Raw genomic sequence first — 5,000 nt, 5'->3', positions numbered from 1 at the left:
TTCGCGATGTACCACAGGTCTCACTGTTGACGAAGGGAATCTGCATATAGATATAAAGATTTCGTGTTCGCTATTCGCGATGTACCACAGGTCTCACTTGGCGCAGGGAACCTGTGGATAGATATAGAGATTTCGTGTTCACTATTCGCGATTCGCAATGTATCCCAGGTCTCAATGTTGACGCAGGGAATCTGCAGGTAAAAATAAAGATTTCGTGTTCGCTATTCGCTATTCGTAATGTATCCACCATTGAATCGGGGAATCTGTAGCTACATAGAAATTTGCTTTTTACCTCTCTATAAAATCAATCTGTTTCAACTTGACTATCCAACTTCTCCAACGTTCCCATCCTCCAGTATTTGTCTGTCAACTCTGTTGAAAGTCTGTCATCTTTGATATGAAAAAATTACATTATAATTGTTAATTAAGATTGATAAAAGTTTTCTTATAATGAAAATTCAAAGGGTAATCATATAACTCATATTAAAACGCAAGTATATAAGGATAAATTCATCAAAGCACAAAGTAAAAGAAAAATAAAATCATTAATTTGAGCACCGTAAATATATAAGCGAATACTATTTTCAAGTCATTTCATTCTCCAGTGGCATCAATCATTACAGAGGAAATCTCATTTCAGAGCGAAAGAGAAGTATTTTCCTTCCAATATATTTTTATTTCTACTTTGAAGGCCCGAAAATCTCATTTTCGTTTCATTCTTTCCACTAGATATTTGTCTTTCACAAGAGTAGGAAAACGTATGATGTTTGTTGCCTAAAACCCTTCTTGCCTGAAAAAAAAAAAATAATGTAACGAAAAAAATGAAATAAAAAGTATTTATTGACAAAGGGGTTTCCTCCTCTCAGAAAGTCATTTTACGAATAAATAAGAATATGGAAAAGATTTTATTGGAAAATGGGTTCCATTAAAATGTATCTTTATATTTCAACATAAAATGGATTGAAAAGATAAAAGAAACTGTTTGTTTGCATAAGTTTACGAATTTCTGGTGATGTAAACAGAGAGAGAGAGAGAGATAGAGAGAGAGAGAGAGAGAGAGAGAGAGAGAGAGAGAGAGAGAGAGAGAGAGAGAGAGAGAGAGATTATAATTGTGAATAAATAACAGTCGCATAAAAAAAGCAACGTTATACACGATTTCAAAATAAACTTGGTTGTGGCTAATGAGATTATTTCTCTGATTTTCACGCTTTGTGAGATCCTTTTAGACATAAGAGTGTTTCGTAATTAATACTTGAAATTCATCCTGGTTACTTCAAAGATATGAAGAATGGAATTTTCGCGGAAACTTTATTAGTTTGCTCGTAATTTCTTGCAAATTTTATATCTTATTCTCTCGGAATTTTCAAAGAAAAAGATGCATTTTGTTATCCTATTTCTCTGTATATTTTTCGATTGACAATTTCTCTGGAAAATTAATAAGTCTGAATGATAGTGTAATTTTATTTCCATTTAAAAGAATCGTTATAATGACTTTGAGACTATGAATATATATATATATATATATATATATATATATATATATATATATATATGTGTGTGTGTGTGTGTGTGTGTGTGTGTGCTTAATAATTTATTCGTTTGCCTCTACTATCTCTACCTTCGGTACATTTTCATTCAACTAAGCGAAAAGGACTCTTCTTCTCTTATTACAAACTCTTTCTCCAATGTCCAGAGGATCCAAAAGGCAACAGAAATTCTCTGGTTCTTCAATAACCTTCAAATGCATTGCAACACGGGTTTCCACTTTCCTCATCTGCTTTTGCAATACAGTTCAACCACGAAAACACTTTCACTACATATAGCAATATGGATTTTGTGGGGCTGTCCTTGCATTGGGTACATATTTGCGGTAAATGTGTTTTTCACAACTCGCTTCATTGTGAAGTTGTGTAACAGACTACTAATTTGGAGGTGATGGTGTCTTTTCTCCATTTTTGTGTGGATAGATATAAAAATTTCGTGTTCGTTGTTGATGATTCGCTCTTTGCGATGTATCCCAGGTCTCACTGTTAACCCAAGAATGTGTGGATAGATATAAAGATTTCGTGTTCATTATTCGCGATTCGCGATGTATCACAGGTCTCACGGTTGACTCAGGGAATATGGAGATAGACATAAAGATTTCGTGTTCACTATTCGCGATTCGCGATGTATCACAGGTCTCACTGTTAACTCAGGGAATGTGTGGATAGATATAAAGATTTCGTGTTCACTATTCGCGATTCGCGATGTATCACAGGCTCACTGTTGGCGCAGGAAATCTGCAGATAGATATAAAGATTTCGTGTTCGTTATTCGCGATTCGCGATGTATCACAGGTCTCACTGTTAACTCAGGGAATGTGTGGATAGATATAAAGATTTCGTGTTCACTATTCGCGATTCGCGATGTATCACAGTTCTCACTACTGACGCAGGGAATCTGTGGATAGATATAGAGATTTCGTGTTCGCTATTCACTATTCGCGATGTATGACACGGTTCACTGTTGACACAGGGCTTCTGCAACTACATTGAATTTTGCTTTTTACTTCCCCATCAAATCAGTCTGTTTCAACATAGCTATCCAACTTCTCTAACGTTCCCATCCTCCATTTTTTGTCTGTCAACTCTGCTGACAGTCTATCATCTTTGACATAAAAAAAAAAATTACATTATAAGTGTCAATTAAGATTGATAAAACTTTTCTTATAATGAAAATTCAAAGGATAAATATATAACTCATATATAAACGCAAATATATAAGGATAAATTCATCAATGCACAAAGTAAAAAAAAAATCATTCATTTGAGCACCGTAAATATATAAGAGAATACTATTTTCAAGTCATTTCATTCTCCAGTGGCATCAGTCATTACAGAGGAAATCTCATTTCAGAGCGAAAGAGAAGTATTTTCATTCCAATATATTTTTATTTCTACTTTGAAGGCCCGAAAATCTCATTTTCGTTTCATTCTTTCCACTAGAAATTTATGTCTTTCACAAGAGTAGGAATACGTATGATATTTGTTGCCTAAAACCCTTCTTGCCTGAAAAAAAAAATAATGTAACGAAAAAAATGAAATAAAAAGTATTTATTGACAAAGGGGTTTCCTCCTCTCAGAAAGTCATTTTACGAATAAATAAGAATATGGAAAAGATTTTATTGGAAAATGGGTTCCATTAAAATGTATCTTTATATTTCAACATAAAATGGATTGAAAAGATAAAAGAAACTGTTTGTTTGCATAAGTTTTCGAATTTCTGGTGATGTAAACAGAGAGAGAGAGATAGAGAGAGAGAGAGAGAGAGAGAGAGAGAGAGAGAGAGAGAGAGAGAGAGAGAGATTATAATTGTGAATAAATAACAGTCGCATAAAAAAAGCAACGTTATACACGATTTCAAAATAAACTTGGTTGTGGCTAATGAGATTATTTCTCTGATTATCACGCTTTGTGAGATCCTTTTAGACATAAGAGTATTTCGTAATTAATACTTGAAATTCATCCTGGTTACTTCAAAGATATGAAGAATGGAATTTTCGCGGAAACTTTATTAGTTTGCTCGTAATTTCTTGCAAATTTTATATCTTATTCTCTCGGAATTTTCAAAGAAAAAGATGCATTTTGTTATCCTATTTCTCTGTATATTTTTCGATTGACAATTTCTCTGGAAAATTAATAAGTCTGAATGATAGTGTAATTTTATTTCCATTTAAAAGAATCGTTATAATGACTTTGAGACTATGAATATATATATATATATATATATATGTGTCTGTGTGTGTGTGTGTGTGTGTGTGTGTGTGCTTAATAATTTATTCGTTTGCCTCTACTATCTCTACCTTCGGTACATTTTCATTCAACGAAGCGAAAAGGACTCTTCTTCTCTTATTACAAACTCTTTCTCCAATGTCCAGAGGATCCAAAAGGCAACAGAAATTCTCTGGTTCTTCAATAACCTTCAAATGCATTGCAACACGGGTTTCCACTTTCCTCATCTGCTTTTGCAATACAGTTCAACCACGAAAACACTTTCACTACATATAGCAATATGGATTTTGTGGGGCTGTCCTTGCATTGGGTACATATTTGCGGTAAATGTGTTTTTCACAACTCGCTTCATTGTGAAGTTGTGTAACAGACTACTAATTTGGAGGTGATGGTGTCTTTTCTCCATTTTTGTGTGGATAGATATAAAAATTTCGTGTTCGTTGTTGATGATTCGCTCTTTGCGATGTATCCCAGGTCTCACTGTTGGCACAGGGAATCTGCAGATAGGTATAAAGATTTCGTGTTCGCTATTCGCGATTCACAATGTATCACAGGTCTCACGGTTGACTCAGGGAATGTGTAGATAAATATAAAGATTTTGTGTACTCTATTCGCAATGTATCACAGGTCTCACTGTTGACACAGGGAATCTGAGGATAGATATAAAGATTTCGTGTTAGCTATTCGCGATTCGCTGTTTGCGATGTATCCCAGGTCTCACTGTTGGCGCAGGGAATCTGCAGATAGATATAAAGATTTCGTGTTTGCTATTCGCAATTCGCGATGTATCATAGGTTTCACTGTTAACTCAGGGAATGTGTGGATAGATATAAAGATTTCGTGTTCACTATTCGCGATTCGCGATGTATCACAGCTCTCACTGTTAACTCAGGGAATGTGTGGATAGATATAAAGATTTCGTGTTCACTATTCGCGATTCGCGATGTATCACAGGTCTCACTGTTAACTCAGGGAATGTGTGGATAGATATAAAGATTTCGTGTTCACTATTCGCAATTCGCGATGTATCACAGGTCTCACTGTTAACTCAGGGAATGTGTGGATAGATATAAAGATTTCGTGTTTGGTATTCGCGATTCGCGATGTATCAGAGGTCTCACGGTTGACGCAGGGAATTTGGTGATAGATATAAAGATTTCGTGTTCGCTATTCGCAATTCGCAATGTCTCCCAGGTGTCAATGTTGACACAGGAAATCTGCAGATAG

The 5,000-nt window shown here is 34.9% G+C and overlaps 1 long non-coding RNA gene across 1 annotated transcript in view; it reads left to right on the top strand.

Moving 5' to 3' along the window:
- The window catches only part of LOC137631960 (uncharacterized), a 263,696-nt gene that overhangs the window by 162,127 nt on the left and 96,569 nt on the right, over positions 1–5,000 (top strand). The gene's annotated exons all lie outside the window — the stretch shown is intronic.

This window comes from Palaemon carinicauda, chromosome 40 (genome assembly GCF_036898095.1).
Source record: "Palaemon carinicauda isolate YSFRI2023 chromosome 40, ASM3689809v2, whole genome shotgun sequence".
Taxonomy (NCBI): domain Eukaryota; kingdom Metazoa; phylum Arthropoda; class Malacostraca; order Decapoda; family Palaemonidae; genus Palaemon; species Palaemon carinicauda.
Note: the sequence above shows the minus strand (reverse complement) of the source record. Positions and strands in the feature narration are given on the sequence as shown.